Source organism: Lepus europaeus, chromosome X, assembly GCF_033115175.1.
Source record: "Lepus europaeus isolate LE1 chromosome X, mLepTim1.pri, whole genome shotgun sequence".
Taxonomy (NCBI): domain Eukaryota; kingdom Metazoa; phylum Chordata; class Mammalia; order Lagomorpha; family Leporidae; genus Lepus; species Lepus europaeus.
This window is the reverse complement of record NC_084850.1, coordinates 80,759,235-80,776,474: the sequence shown is the minus strand read 5'-3', so window position 1 is coordinate 80,776,474 and position 17,240 is coordinate 80,759,235. Positions and strand designations below refer to the sequence as shown.

The following is a 17,240-nucleotide window of genomic DNA, read 5'->3' as shown; positions in this document are numbered from 1 at the left end:
GGTACAACTCATAAAAGCTGCCAGAAAACTACAGAACTGCAGACCTTTGGGGCAAGAGATATACAATAGACCATGCAGGGTGTGGAAGAGAAGCTGAGGAAAGGCTCTTTGGGAAATCAGGATATTAAAAGGGACAAAAAAAAAATTGACAAAAACCATCCTGAGGAAGCCCAGATATAGAACTTACTAAGACAAAATCTTGTACAAAAGTATCTTAAATATGATTAAAAGCTAAAGGCACCTATGCACAGAAAACTAAAGGAAAATTAGGAAAATGATGTAAGACCAAAATGAGAGTAACAACAAAGAGATAAAAATGATAAAAAAAAAAAAAACAAACAGAAATTAGGAAACTGAAAAGTATGACTGAAATGAATAATTCACTACATGCACTCAACAACAGATTTAAGCAGGCAGAAGAATTTGAAGTTCAGTTCAGTGAACTTGAAGGCAGGATAACTGAAATTATCAAGTATGAGTCACAGATTAAAAAAAGAATTAAGAAAAACAAATAGAGTTCAGGGCTGGTGCTGTAGCACAGTGGGTTAAAGCCCTGGCCTGAAGTGCCAGCATCCCATATGGACGCCCATTCCTGTCCTGGCTACTCCACTTCCGATCCAGCTCTCTATTATGGCCTAGGAAAGCAATAGAAAATGGCCCCTACAGCCACATGGGAGACCCGGAAGAAGCTCCTGGCTCCTGGCTTTGGATTGGCGCAGCTCCGGCCATTGTGGCCATCTGGAAAGTGAACCAGTGAATGGCTCTTTCTCTGTCTCTGCCTCTCTCTGTAACTCTTTCAAATAAATAAAAAAAAAATAATAAAGTTTAAGAAAACTATTTAAAAAATTGGCTCACATAATTACAGAAGCTTTTAAGTCCAAAACCTGCAGGGTAGACCAGAAGGTTGGAGAGTCAAAGATGTTGACCATAGAATTCAAGTTTGAAAGCTGCCAGGCTGGAGTCTGGAGAGAGATGTGATGTTGCAGTTCGAGTCCAAAGGCTGTCTGCTATCGAATTCACTCTTTTTTGAGGAGGGTATTTTTGTTCTATTCTGGCCTTCAACTAATTGGATGAAGCTCACCCGCTGAACGGAGGACAATCTGCTTTACTGAAAGCATACTGATTTACATGTCAATCTCAGCCAAAAACACCTTCTAAATAACATCCAGAGTACTGGTTCACCACATATCTGGACACCATGGCCTGGCCAAGTTGATACAAATGATGAATTTTATGTTAATGGATATTTTACCACAATCATTTTAATAAATCAGGAAAAAAAATTAAGGAAAATGAGACCTGGTGAAGATGTGAAAAAAGTGGAACACTTCTGCACTGTTGTTGGGTATATAAAATGGTGCAGCTGCTCTGGAAAACACTTTGGCAGTCCCCCAAAAAGTTAAAAAATAGAATTATCATATGATCATCCCATTCCTAGTATTTATGCAGGCATTATTCACAATAGCCAGAAGAAGAAAGAAAATGACCCAAACGTCCAACAAATGAATGGGTATAGAAACGGTGATTTATACATATAATGGAGTATTACTGGCATTAAAAAAGGGCATTTTTAAAAAAGATTTATTTATTTGAAAGGCAGAGTTACAGAGAGGCAGAAGGCAGAGAGAGAGAGAGAGAGAGAGAGAGAGAGAGAAGGAGAGAAAGAGAGAGAGAAAAAAGCCCTCCATCCACTGCTTTACTCCCTAAATGGCTGTAACAGCTGGTGCTGAGCAGATCAGGAGCCAGGAGCTTCTTCTGGTCTCCCATGTAGGTGCAAGGGCCCAAGCACTTGAGCCATCTTCTACTGTTTTCCCAGGCCATACCACAGAGTTGGATCGAAAGTGGAGCAGCCGGGACTCGAACCAGTGCCCATATGGGGTACCAGCACTGTAGGCAGCAGCTTTACCCGCTATGCCACAGCGCTGGCCCAAGGAATGGAATTCAGATACATACCAAAACCTGGATAAATCTTGAAAACGTTATGCTCAGTGAAATAAACAAGAAAAAAGGACAAATATTATCTTAATTCTATTTATTTGAACAGCTTAGAATAGGAAAATTCAGAGACTCAGAAAGTAGAATAGGAGCCGGTGCTGTGGTGTAGCAGGTTAAGGCTCCACCTGTGGCGCTGGCATCCCATTACGAGCGTCGGCTTAAGTCCTGGCTGCTCCTCTTCCAATCAAGCTTTCTGCTAATGGCTTGGGAAAGTAGCAGAGGATGGCCCAAGTTCTTGGGCCCCTGCACCCATATGGGAGATCTGGAAGAAGCTCCTGGCCCCTGGCCTTGGATAGGCCCCAGCTCTGGCTGTTGTGGCCCTTTGGGGAGTGAACCAGCAGATGAAAGACCTTTCTTTCTGTCTCTCCCTCCCTTTGTCTGTAACCCTGCCTTTCAAATTAAATAGATAAATCTTTAAACAAATAAGAAAGTAAAACAAAGTTTATCAGCACAGGGGAGGAGAGGGACATGGAGTGTTAACTGTTTAACAGGTACAGAGTTTCTGTTTGAAATGACGCAAAAGTTCTAGATAGTGGTAATGATGGCACAGCACTGTGAATATACTTAATTTGAATTATACACTTAAGCTGGCAAATATTTTATTCTATATATTTGGGTACAATTAAAAAAAGAGCACAGCTAATAGGTGTAAAGAATTGAGCATTGGAATGAGAGGAGATTTTGATCAGGAAACAGAAATTTGGAGTTTAAGATTTGGAATACCATGTTATGACATGATAACAGGTATGGCCACTAGTGTGGGTAGGTAGTGTATTAGAGGTGAAGATGGCTACACATAAGGAGGATAACAAATGAAATAACAGGTTGTTGGGTGAGTTGGTGTCATACATACTAAATCTCCAAAGATGGTGGCAGTAGAGAGGAATATGACAGACAATTAGGTTCTAAAATCCTTAATGAATATTGGATAAAGAACTATATGTGATGGAAAAAAGGGACAAATGATAAATGAACAAACAGCATGAACCTCAAATGAGGCCTAGGAGTGAAGAAGTGCGGGGCATGAGCGCAGCCATGGCGCGGCCAGGCCAGGCCTGGGGGCTCCGCATGTGCAGCTGCCCCCGGGTGCCCCCGCCCAAACTGCGCGGAACAGAGCCGCGTGGAGCCAAGTAAGATGGTGCCCAGAGGAAGTAAGATGGGCGGAATCCAAAGTTGTTTACCACTAAAACTAATTGGCTGCACAACATCAGGGGAGGTAACAAAACTAGTAACAAGTGTATAGACATATGGTTTGTCCTATAGAAATCCCCCGTAAGGTGATTTTTTAAGTGATTGGTTGGTCCTTAGCCCTGCCCCAATGACTCAGCAGTTTTGTGCTATAAAAGGTACTGTTACGCACAAAGTAAGGGAGTTCTTGCTACTAGACTTGGCTCCCCGATGCGTCTGACTGTCTCCGGGATCAGGAGGCTGGGGAACGGGCGAGCTGCGCACTCACCTTTCCTCGGACCCAGTCCATCGTGTACGGGTGGACTAAGACCCTGCAAAGAAGAGTATGTTTAAAAGCAGAGATGGCCATTGCTTGTGACAGTTCTCTTGGGCCTATGCAAATTAGTTTGTCCCGTGAAGGTGTGAGAGCATTTTAGAAAGAATTCCTGATTTCGCTAGCACCACTTAATCAAATTTAAAATTCCAAAGATAGCACCAGAAGTCTGTGACACATTCCCCCATAACAGCAAAGTTCCATAGAGACCTAACATGGAAGGATGAGTTCCCAGGATCCATACAGAAAGGAGGTCAGGAGAGAAGTCAGGCCAATAAAAGAGGAAAAGAAGCAGACTTTCCCAGTCTCCTGGGATCTTTGTGGTTATATAGGAAAAGGACTAACCTAATTGCTCAAGGCCCTAACCCAGAGTAGCCTTTCTTGTCTGCATTCTACTGCTGGTACTGTTCTATTCTATTAGGCCTTGTAGTTTCTATTTTAAAAAGATTTATTTTATTTGAAAGAGAGAGGTAGACACAGGGAAAGGTCTTCCATCCACTGGTTCACACCCTAACTGGCTGCAACAGCTGGAGCTGCGCCGATCCGAAGCCAAGAGCTTCTTCCGGGTCTCCCATGTGGGTGCAGGGGCCCAAGAACTTGGGTCATCTTCTACTGCTTTCCCAGGCCATAGCAGAAAGCTGGCTGGGAAGAGGAGCAGCCGGGACTGGAACCGGCACCCATATGAGATGCTGGCGCTTCAGGCCAGGGTGCTAACCAGCTGCGTCACAGCGCCGGCCCCTGCCTTGTAGTTTCTATGATGATCCTAATTTTAAGAGTCCAGGAGCTATAGAAAAAACAGAGAGACATTCATCCATAAATTTATATATTGAGTCTAACAGTGAAATCTGACATAACTGTGGTAAGAAATTCAGATTTTTTTTTTTAGGATTTTACTTATTTGAGAGGTAGAGTTACAGAGAAAGGGAGAGACAGAGAAGGATCTTCCCTCCACTGGTTCACTCCCCAAATGGCCACAATGACTGGAGCTGGGCTGATCTGAAGTCAGGAGCTTCTTCTGGGTCTCATACATAGGTGGCAGGGGCCCAGGGATTTGGGCCATCTTCCACTGTTTTCCCAGGCCATAAGCAGAGAGCTCGGTCAGAAGAGGAATAGCCAGGACATGAACCGGTATCCACATGGGATGCTGGGGCCGCAGACTGAGGATAAGCCTACTATGCCACAGTGCTGGCCCCCCAAAATTCTGATTCTTAACAAGGCTTATATTGCCTTCAGCTTTCTCTTCGAATCTCTATTTCCCCATTCAGGTAACTTATTACAATGGACAGAAGTATACTTTTTACAATGCAAACAGCAAAAGATTTAAGTCAATATTCTTCTCTCCTTGTTATTACCTTCAGTTAACTATGTGGGATCAAGTATCTGGTAGAGAAGGCAATCATATTACCCATCCTCCAATGTTGTCAGGGAGGGCACACAGGTTCAGGCATGTATTCTCCTGGAACTCTGCCTATTTATTATTTTCCTAGATTTATAATATACCTTTCATATATTTACATGAGATTTGCCTTTAATTTAGTTGTGTTTAAAAGAGACAGAGAGACTGATCTTCCATCCTCCTGTCTTTGTCTCTCCCTCTCTAAAACTCTGCCTATCAAAAAAATAAATAAATTTTTTTTAAAAAAGAACTATGAGGACCAAGATAAGCCAATTTGGAGATGGAAATGTATGAATGATGTTGAAAATTAAATAAGGAATAAAAGGACAGATTCTTAGTAGGCCTTCATCAGGGACAAAAACAAGCAACCTCAAAACTTTTGAATTAGGAGCCATTTGTTGAGATAAGTGTCCCTGGAATATTAGCTCTATGTGAGCAGGGAGTTTGGTTCACTGATGTATCCTCAGACTACAACAATGACTGGCACATAGTAGATACTCAGTGAGCACTTGGTGGTGAATGAATGAAAATGGCAATTCTGTCAAAGATCCTGAAATATATAAAGCCATACTTTCAGTAATGAAGAACAATAATCTTCCATTGTCACTAGCCACATCCCTAGCAGTTATCAGGAATTAAATATTTCCTTGGACTTTGTAGGTACTACCACAGAAAATCTAAAAAGAACTTTAATCTTTGTAAACACTTTCAAAGTCTTCATCTGTTCACATAAGGTCATACACACACACACACACACATATACATATATATAAAGGGGAATGGGCAAAGGGGAGAGAAAAGGAATAACCAAGTGGGCTATGAGCATCCCTAAAGACACAATCAATCCCAAATACTATAACACCAAACATTGAGATCCTAAAAGATCCTAAAATCTCCAAAATCACAATTTTGATAGATGAAAATCTCAAATGTTAAAATCCTGAAAACTGCAATTCACATACAAAAAAAAAAAAAAAAAGCAGCAACATAAGAGGAGTAGAAAGCTTAATTCTAGGGAAGGGATAGGCCATAATATGGCAGCCATGAAAACTCCAATTTAAAAATGTGTCATTTGTCTGCATTGGCATTCTTAAATCTACTACACGGCCGGCGCCGTGGCTTAACAGGCTAATCCTCCACCTTGCGGCGCTGGCACACCGGGCTCTAGTCCCGGTTGGGGCGCCGGATTCTGTTCCGGTTGCCCCTCTTCCAGGCCAGCTCTCTGCTGTGGCCAGGGAGTGCAGTGGAGGATGGCCCAAGTGCTTGGGCTCTGCACCCCATGGGAGACCAGGAGAAGCACCTGGCTCCTGCCATCGGATCAGCGCGGTGCGCCGGCCACAGAGCGCCAGCTGCGGCGGCCACTGGAGGGTGAACCAACGGCAAAGGAAGACCTTTCTGTCTCTCTCTCTCACTGTCCACTCTGCCTGTCAAAAAATAAATAAAAATAAATAAATAAATAAATAAATAAATAAAAATAAATCTACTACACCACAATGCCTGCCCCAAATTCTAGGAGCTTTTAATAATGCAGCTTTAAAGATGCATTTGAAGAAAGCAGCAGTTATTGACTTGGAAAAAGAAAAATGCTTTTAGTAAACGACAATATTTGTCTATCCTTGAGATTTTTTTTTAAAGATTTTATTTTGATTATTATTTATTTGAAAGTCAGAGTCACACAGAGAGAAGGAGGGGCAGAGAGAGAGAGAGAGGTCTTCTATCTGCTGGTCCATTCCCTAACTGGCCACAATGGCCGGAGCTGTGCAGATCCGAAGCCGGGAGCCAGGAGCTTCCTCCAGATCTCCCACGTGGGTGCAGGGGCCCAAGGACTTGGGCCATCCTCTACCACTTTCCCAGGCCACAGCAGAGAGCTGGATCGGAAGTGGAGCAGCCAGGACCTGAACTGGTGCCCACATGGGATGCTAGCACTGCAGGCAGCAGCTTTACCCGCTATGCTGCAGCGGCAGTACCTATCCCTGAGATCTTTTAATGGTGCTAGAAACATCCCAGGAGCTACAAGCCGACGTAGCACCTAGATTGTGTTTCTAGTCAAATTCTCTGATAAAAGGAACCAGGATTCCTTGGAGAAATGGCTTGATGCTAGGACAGGGGCAGGGAATATACAAGATGAGCCTGGAGCATTTTGCAGTCCCAGAAAGTAATAAACATTCGCACATACACACACATACCCTTGACAGGGATGTATCGAAAGGACACAGGAGCCAACCTACAGAGCTCTCAGTAGTCATATCTGGAATAATTTGAGAAATAAAACATATTCAAGTGGTATTGGTTTATAATGCAAAGCAGAAAATAAATGTCCACGAATCCATACTTACATATATATCTTGGGATGAGATAGATACTGAGAAGAATCAGGATCTACTATGCAAAATAACTCCAAATAATTTTTTAAAGTCTCTGCCTCAAGGAAGTTGAGCATGCTGCACATTCCTAAAGTGTGGCCTGTGCATACTGACTTCCTTCCAAGAGTTCACTATGGTGTGGGGGAAGTAGTGTTATGTAGAAAAATGTGGCAAACACTACCTCACTCAAGCAATCAATGTTAACATCATCACTGAGAAGTCATATTGATAGCATGCACCTTTAATATGTTGTCAGAGGATGGCAGTTTTCCCTATGCGGTCAAACTCCCAAAAATCTGTAACTTCAATTCAATAATAAGAATGACACCAGACAAATCTTAATAGAGAAGTATTCTACAAAATCCCTGATCAGTATTCCTTAGATCTGTCAAGATCATCAAAAACAAGGAAAAGGAAAATCTGAGAAACTGTCACAGCTGAGTGGAATCTAAGGTGACATCACAACTAAAGATAACATGGCAATCTGGATCCTGGAATAGAAAAATGACATCAGGCAAAATCGAGGAAATAAAAATAAAGTATGGGTTTTATTTTAAAACAATTCATCAATATTGGCTCATTAGTTATAACAAATGTAGCAATACATTTGTTATATTGTCAGTATACAATACTGAGATGTTGGTAATAGGGCAAAGTGCATGTGGAGTATATGAGAACTCTACTATTTTTGAAATTTTTCTGCAAAACTATTCTAAAATAAAAAATTAATCCAAATTATCATTAGTAAAGTTGCTTAAATTTCATGTATGAGATTATAGTAACTGGGATAAAAGGTTCTCGAAATTATGTTCAGAAGGCAAGCTTGGTTTCAGAACCTAATCATGGGAACTATGTTCTTCTATTTTTTAAAAACATATTATTTATTTGAAAGGACGACAGAGAAGGAAGGACAGATAGTGACAGAAAGATCTTCATCTGTTGGTTCATTCCCCAAATGGCTGCAACAACCAGTCTGGGCCAGGCCAAAGCCAAAAAGCCAGGACCTTCATCCTGGTCTCCCATGTTGGTGGCGGAACCTGAGCACTTGGGCCAACTTCTACTGCCTTCCCAGGCACATTAGCAGGAACCTGGATTGAAATCCAAAGAACCAGGACTTGAACTGGCACACTGAGATGGGATGCCAGCATTCCAAGTGGCAGCTTAACTCACTATGCCACAATGCAGGACCTTTGAACCAAATTTATTTATTTAAGATTTCACTCCCCAAATGGCTGCAATGACCAGGGTTGGGCCAGGCCGAAGCCAGGAGCCAGGAGCTTCTTCCTACATGGGTGGCAGGGGCTCAGAGACTTGGGCTCCAGGCTCATTAGCAGGGTGCTAAGAAGTAGAGCAGCCGGGACTTGAACCACGGCCCTTATGGGATGCCAGTGCTGCAGGTAGTGGCTTAACTGCTGCACCATAGTGCTGGCTCCAGGAACTAAATTCTTAAAAGACAGTGAAGGTCTATAGCTTTTGCAGATGACACTGACAGATGCTGGCATACTGTTTTTCACTCCCCTGTCACTCTCTCTCTCCTTCCCACCTTTTACTGCTGATTAGTTTATAACCTTTGGTGGCATCAGGCCCAAAATCAAAGTCCAATATTATGTGCTTGCCTGACATGTGGTAAAACAGAGAAGACCTCAAGTGGCATGAGCACAAGTTCCCCTCTCCATTCTGCTCCTGTGGATAAAGTCCCCTAGTCAAACAACTCTTCTTACCAAGAGGATCAAGTGCAATTCTTTCTCATCCCTGAGTAGCAGGGTTCACTTCCCTGCTGTTCACATAATTATTCAAACAAGGCAATCATATCCTCCCACAGGAACCAGAGGACACTCTGCTTTTGATACTGCAAAGCCTACCTCCTGCAGCCCCTAGTTGTGCACTCTGTTCCTGAGTGTATTTCTCACATGGACCTGCATGGCATGTAGTGTGTGTGGCTGGGAGTCTATGCAATTGACTGCTGCCCATCTCATGTGTTCAATGCTGGATGCCATATGTTCAACCATTACCATGACCCTAGGGCAGAAATCTCTTCCTCAACAAGGGGATGAATAGGAGATGATTAAAATATTTTTATAACATACACAAGGAAAAAGGGCAATAAAAGTACTGATCATGTAAGGCAAGAACAGCTATTGCCAAGCAAAAGGTATCTGGATTAAAAAGGCTAAAAGAAACAAACAAAACAGATAGAAACAGCAGCACATATCATTTGCAAAATAATCCTAAATCCGGGCGGGTGGGGGGGGGGAGACACTCAAACATTAAAACATCTTGAAAACTTTAGTTACAAGCCCTTCACCTCCCCTCCCCTCCCCTTTTCCTTCCAACAGACATAAGGTATACTGTGGTCGGTGCAGTGCACATCCCTGCTGTAGTCACAGATTGCTAAGGATTTTGGCACTGTTTATCTGTATGTCACTTTGGTAGCTGTTTATCTTCTTGGAAACCTCTTGCAAACTTTGGGTGATAATGATATGTATCAATGTAGGTTCAGATTGTGAAAAATGACCAGCTGTAGTGCAGGATGTCAACAGTGGGGAAAGTTGTGTGTGTGCAGGAACAGGTTCAATGGAAACTCCCTGTTCTTTATGCCCAACTTTTCTGTGAATCTAAAAATGCTTTAACAAAATAAAACCTAGTACCAAAAAGAAAATCACTAGAGTAATCCAACATCATATTTCAACAGGCAGAAGAAAGAATAAGTCATTTGAAATTATCCAGAGAAGCAGAAAAAAAGGGAAGAAAAATGAACAAAGCCCAAGAGATTTGTGGGACACAATCCAGCATACTAACATAGACATAACTGGAGTTACAGAAGGAGAAGAAAGAAAAGGACAGAAAGTATATTTGAAGAAATAATGACCAAAAACTTCCCTAATTTCATGTAGACATGAATGTACACATTCAAGAAATCCAGTGAACTCCAGGTACAATGGACTTAGAGATACATTAGAATCAAACTGTCAAAAGCCAAAGATAAAAAAATCTTGAAAGCAGCAAAATAAAAAGAACTCATTTAATACAACAGAATTTCACTAAGATCAATACCCAATTTCAACAGCCAGTTTCAGAAACCACTGGAAGCCAGAAGGCAGTAGGATGACAAATTTAAAGTGCTGAAAGAAAAAAATTTCAACTAAGAATTCTATGTCCAAAAAAACTCTTTCAGAAAAGAAGAAATTAAGATAACTCACATAAAGCTGAGAGACTGTTGTGGGGAGACCTGTCTACCAGAAATGCTAAAGAATGAGAGAAACTGAAGCTATATGAAGAGTAAAGGACACTGGTAAAGGAAACTACACAGAGAAATACAAAAGCCAGCACTGTATTTTTTTTTTTATCTCTTCATTTTTTCTTACACAGTCTAAGAGGAAAATGCATAATATAATCACTATAAGTCTCCATTAATTGACACACATTGTATAAAGATGTAAAAATAACAATGTAAGCAGGGAAATGGAGTTGGATGTATTCTGGTAGAATCTTTGTATACCACTGAAGCTAGCTTGCTATCAATTCAAACAAGATTGTTATAAATGTAAGAAGTTAATTGTGAGACTGGCACTGTGGCATAGCAGGTAAAGCAGCCACCTGCGATGCTGGCATCCCATATTGGCATGTTCTACTTTGGATCCAGCTCCCTGCTAACGGCCTGAGAAACGCAACAGAAGTTGGCCCTGCCAACTGGGCCCTGCCACCGAATGGGCAGTAGCTCTAAACAGGTATTTCTCAAAAGGAGATATAAAATTGTCACCAAGAATATGAAAAAGCACTCAACCTCATAACCATCAGGGAAATGCAAATCAAAACCATAAGGATACTATCTCACTCTAGGAAGACTGGCTATTTTAAAAGACAACAGAAAAGAAATCCTGGCCAGGATGTGGGTAAAAGGGAACCCCTGCACACTGTTGATGAGAATGTAACTTAGTGTAGAATTGAGGAAAATTCTATGGAGGTTCTTTTAAAATAGAACTACCATATGATGCAGCAATCCCACTCCTGTAGGGAAATGAAATCCATCTGTTTAAGAGACAACTGCACTCCCATGTCTATTGCAGTACCATTGACAATAGATAAGAAATGAGGAAACAACTTAAGTGTTCATGCACTGGCAAAGAAAGTGGAGAAAGAAAAAAATGTGGGTTATGGCTCTGGCTGGCCCCAGAGGATGGGGGAGTAGGTGGGATGCCAAAGCTCTGAGTAAAGTGAGACTTCTCCTAGCCTTGTCTTCCTCCTTCTCAGCTAGTCCAGTCAGTTGAAGTTCTGTCACTGGATCTGATTTCAGTGCCTCAGACCTTGCTCACCATGAAAAATCCTTTTCATCTATCACAAAGGAGCTGGAGAAATGTTGAAAGACGGCTCTGTGAAATTTTTCTACAAATCTGTTTTCAGCTATCAAGTGGCATCCACATTTAAACAGGTGAAACAAATCAGCAAGTTGCTCAGATGAAAAAACTCACTGGAGCTGGAGGTTGATGAGCGGCTGCTCAAGCCCACTGAGCAGCTGCTGGGGTTCATGTTGCCTGGAAGGACACCTCTGGTGCACAGCAAGTGCAGAACCAGCTTCCACAACCACACATAGATTCACAGCTACATGACTGAATTATTAACTCACATCCCTACTTGATTTCTCTGTTATCTATCCACAGGCAACAAATACTTAAATGTGTGATCTTGCTGGGAAAATTTTTATTTTTTTTTAAAAGTACAGAGAATCAGATTAAGATAGTCAGTTTCAGAAAACCAGAAGCTTTGGGTTTAAGGATATTTATAAAATTTTCACAAGCCACATAGGACACATGCAAGAATTAGCCAACTGAATTGTGCGTATCCTGTCATTCATACAGTGTCTGGAAATCTTCACTGGTCAAGTCTGTGGTCAGAGTCCACTGGTTGTATAGTACTTCTGACCTAAAACAGTTCCTATGCAAATGAATGTGATTTCAACTAAGGACTTGTCCAAATGAGGAATTTCTTTCCTTCCTTTGTTTTTTAAAGTTTTTATTTATTTATTTGAGGCAGAGTTACAGAGAGAGAGAGACAGAGAGACAGAGAGAAAGGTCTTCCACCTGCTGGTTAATTCCTGAAATGGCCACAACGGCCAGAGCTGGGCCAATATAAAGCCAGGAGCCAGGAGCTTCTTCCAGGTTCCCCATGTGGGTGCAGAAGCCCAAGTTGGGACACAAACTGGAGGCCACATGGTATCCCGGCACCGCAGGTGGAGGCTGAACCTACTGTTGCACAGTACTGGCCCTGAAGGATTTCTGAATGTTCAATTTTCTTCTATTTTGTAGACAGCTAATACTATATATATATATTTAACTTCTAGACATGTCAATTTATGGCTAAAAAAAATTTTTTTTTTTTTTGACAGGCAGAGTTAGACAGTGAGAGAGACAGAAAGGTCTTCCTTCCGTTGATTCACCTCTAAATGGCCGCTATGGCCGGCACACCGTGCTGATCCGAAGCCAGGAGCCAGGAGCTTCTTCCTGGTCTCCCATGTGGGTGCAGGGCCCAAGCACTTGGGCCATCTTCCACTGCCTTCCCGGGCTACAGCAGAGAGCTAAACTGGAAGAGGAGCAACTGGGACAGACCCTGGCGCCCCAGCCTGGACTAGAACCTGGGGTACCGATGCTACAGGCGGAGGGTTAGCCTAGTAAGCCGCAGCGCCAGCCTCAAAATGCTTTTTGAATGTTGCAGTGAGCAAAATTCTTTTAAACACAGAAATTTTGAGTTTATTTAAAATTGGGAGACTCAAGCAATTCTGTAGCAAGTAAATCATTTACAATAGACAAAAAGGAAAAAAATGTGGTAAAAACACACAATGGAATAGTACGGAGCCATAAAAAAGGATGAAAACTTGTCATCTGCAGCAACATGGCTAGAACTGAAGGCCATTATTTTAAATGAAATAAGCCAAACACAGAAAGGTAAGTACTGGGGCTGGCATTGTGGCACAGCAGTTTAAGCCACTGAATGTGATGCCAGCATCCCATATGCACTGGCTTGAGTCCTGGCTGCTTCATTTCCAATCAAGCTCCCTGTTAATATGCCTGGGAAAGCAGAAGATGGGAAGTGAACCAGCGGATGGAAGATCTCTCCCTCTGTATGTCACTCTGCCTTTCAAATATATGTCTTAAAAAAAAAAAAAGGATAAGTATTGTATGATCTCCCTCATATGTGCAAACAGTGATCTCATAAAAGTTAAAAAAGTATAATCATGGTTATCAGAGGCTGGGGAGGGAATGAGGGAGGGTAGGATGGAGAAAGGTTGATTAATGGGTACTAAGTTGTAATTAGATATGAGTAAGAAGATCGTGGGGGGGACAATGTCGTGGCGCAGTGGGTTAAGCCACCACTTACTAGAAAACTGCCACTCAATTAAAGGTCACAATGATGAAAATAGAAAACTATAAAGCACAGAAATAATTTAAGGTTGTGTTTTTACTTATATAAAAGAAAATTCTGTGATTCATCAGGAAACAGTCAATATACACTTCTTAGATATTAATGGGCTCTTCTACCTTGAAGTAATATATATTATGGGGGAAAAATGGATTTGGGAAACAGGTCTTAGAAAAATGCAACCTACACCGATTCTTTCAATAATAACAGTTTCTGGTAGTATGGGCTTTCCTAGGAAAAGAATTTTTTTTTTAGATTTATTAATTTATTTGAAAGGTGGAGTTAGAGAGAAGGCAAAACAGAAAGAAGGGGAGAGAGAGAGAGAGAGAGAGAGAGAGAGAGAGAATATCTTCCATCCGTTGGCTCACTCCCCAAATGGCCACAATGGCCAGAGTTGGGCTGGTCTGAAGTTAGGAGACAGGAGCTACATCTGGGTCTCCCACGTGGGTGTCAGTAGCTGAACCACTTGAACCATCTTCTGCTGTTTTGCCAGGCAAATTAGCAGGGAGCTGGATCAGAAGTGGAGTGGATGGGATTTGGACTGTCACCCAACATCGTACTTAGCCAGGAAGATAATTGTTGACCAAATCATCTTTTTTTTATCTTTTTGTCTTCAATTTAATAACATTTGGGGCAATTTAAATTTCATGAGACTCCTAGAATATTACATTAAGAATTATCCATGGGGTCAGTGCTGTGGCACAGTGGTAAAGCTGCCGCATGCCGTGCCAGCATCCTATATGGGCGCTGGTTCGAGTCCTGGTTGCTCAACTTCCGATCCAGCTCTCTGCTATGGCCTGGGAAAGCAGTGGAAGATGGCCCAAGTCCTTGGGACCCTGTAACCTCTTGGGAGATCTAGAAGCTCCAGGCTCCTGGCTTCGGATTGCCCCAGCCCTGGCCATTTTGGCCATTTGGGAGTGAACCAGCAGATGGAAGACCTCTCTCTCTCTCTGCCTCTTTGTAACTCTGTCTTTCAAATGAATAAATAAATCTTAAAAAAAAAAATTATCCACAAAAAACTTGACAAAAAAATGGCAATGACTTTCAAAGCTATCTAGAAAACAAGTTAATTGTTCACCTAGAGTAAAATTTAATTTTGAATATGACATCAGTGTTCACAGTAATAATATTTAAGGGAAAAAATATACTTTGAATTAAAAAACTTTTATCACCCTTCCTGGCTTTCTGTGTCTTGATCATGAAATACAGATTTCCAGGAAAGTGAAGAATAAGATAGATTAAAAATAAATCAGCAGGGCCAGTGCTGTGGTATAGTGGGTGAAGCCACTGCCTGCAGTGCTGGCATCCTATATGGGCACCCATTCGAGTCCCAGCTGCTCCAAGTCCTTGGACCCCTGTACCTGTGTGGGAGACCTGAAAGCAGCTCCTGGATACTGAATTTGGATTGGCTCCGACTGTTGAGGCCATTTGAGGAGTGAACTAGTGGACGGAAGACCTACCTACCTACCTCTCTCTCTCTCTCTCTCTCCCTCCCTCCCTCCGCCTCTCAAATAAATAAATCTTGAAAAAAAAAAAAATCAGATTGCTAGTTGTCTACCTTATTAGAACAATACCTTAAGCTACTTTTTGTCACTTATGGAGATATATTTGTTCCTAATACAAATATTTTTCCTTGGAAAAATAATTTTTTAAAAAAGGCATTTTTGGGTATTAGTGTACAGTAGGGTAAATATAGATAAAATAAAAACATCTATAAAATAAAACTTAGAAGATAAGGTTTGGAATTCTTTCACTATATAGAGATATTAAATGTTTGAGGAGATATATTATTCCCAATTTGACATTGTACCCTGGGAGGCAGCAGGTTATGGCTCAAATAACTGGGTTCCTATCACCTGGGTGGGAGAACTGGACTGAGTTCCCTGCTCCTGGCTTCAGCCTGGCCCAAATCTAACTATTTCTGGCATTTGGGGAATGAATCAGGGGATGGAAGATCTCTCTCTCTGCCCTTCAAATAAATAAATAAATACTGAAAATAAACAAGCAGACTTTCAGGACAAGATGATTTCACTGGTAACTAATTCTAAATACTTAATAATAATTAATGCAATATTTCTTAAGCTCCTCCAAAAGGTAGCAGAGTAGGGATCACTTCCTAACTTACTATATGAGGTCAACACTACCCTGATACTAAAGCCAAAGATATAAAATAAAAACTATATCAATAACTTATGAATATAGATGCAACAAAATATTAACAAACAGAATCCAACATACTGAAAGGATTATAGCCACATCCAAGTAGAATTAATTTTAGGAATATAACAGTGTACAACATGGGAAAAAAAAAATGCCAAACATCAAACAGAGTGAAGGAACAATAGAGATGAGCATTGTAACCAGTACAGAAAGAATTTTATATAATGCCAACATCCTGCCAGCATCATGGCACAGTGGGTAAAGCTGCCATCTGTAAAACTGGCATCCGATATGTACCCCGGTTTGAGTGCTGGCTACTCCACTTTGATCTAACTAATGAGCCTCAGAAAGCAGCAGAAGATGGCCCAGGTGTTTGGGGCCCTGGTACTCATGTTGGAGGCCTGGATGGAGTTCCAGGCTCCTGACCTCAGCATGCCCAGCCCAGGCTGTAGTGGCCATTTGGGGAATGAAATGAGCAGACAGAAGACCTCAGTCTCTCCCTCATACTGTTACCAAGATATATCTTTAGAAATAGAAATTTCCTTAAGAAGATAAAATAAGTTTATGAAAAAAACCACAGCTAACAACAATTTGATGTTGAAAAAAAAAAAATTAAAGACCAACCAGCTCCCTTCTAATGGGCTGGGAAAACCAGCAGAAGATGGCCCAAATATTTGCACCCCTGCCACCCATGTGGGAGACCCAGGTGAAGCTCCTGGCTGCAGCCTGGCCCAGCCCTGGCCATTGTAGCCATCTGGGAAGTGAACCAGTGGAGGGAAAATCTCTCTTTGTCTTTACCTGTTACTCTTTCAAAATAAATAAATAAATCTTAAAAAGAGATAAAGAACATAAAGGATGTATGCTTTCATCACTTTTTTTTTTTTTAAAGATTTATTTATTTTACTTGAAAGAGTTACAGAGAGAGAGAAGGGGAGGCAGAGAGAGAGAAAGGGAGAGAAAGAGAGGTTTTCCATCGGCTCATTCGCTCCCCAATTGGCCTCAATCACCGGAGCTGCGCCGATCCGAAGCCAGGAACCAGGAGCTTCCCCTGGGTCTCCCACGTGGGTGCAGGGGCCCAAGCACTTGGGCCGTCTTCCACTGCTTTCCCAGGCCACAGCAGGGAGCTGGATTGGAAGTGGAGCAGCCCCGTTTTTTTTCTATTCTTTTTTTTTTTTTTTTTTTGACAGGTAGAGTTATAGACAGAGAGACAGACAGAGAGAGGTCTTCCTTCCGTTGGTTAGATCCCCAAATGGCTGCTACAGCCAGCGCTGCGCTGATCCAAAGCCAGGAGCCAGGTACTTCTTCCTGGTCTCCCATGCAGGTGCAGGGACCCAAGCACTTGGGCCATCCTCCACCGCCTTCCCGGGCCACAGCAGAGAGCTGGACTGGAAGAGGAGCAACCAGGACTAGA

General features: G+C 41.9%; 1 long non-coding RNA gene across 11 annotated transcripts in view; it reads right to left on the bottom strand.

The window, feature by feature from the left end:
• The window catches only part of LOC133752430 (uncharacterized), a 79,261-nt gene that overhangs the window by 38,314 nt on the left and 23,707 nt on the right, over positions 1-17,240 (bottom strand). Inside the window, exon 5 of one of the 11 annotated variants that reach the window (XR_009864948.1) lies at positions 4,235-4,280. The exons of the other annotated variants lie outside the window; for them this stretch is intronic. This is a non-coding gene — a long non-coding RNA (uncharacterized LOC133752430). Of the gene's footprint in view, positions 1-4,234; positions 4,281-17,240 lie in introns of those variants that run through there. 11 annotated transcript variants of the gene reach the window in all.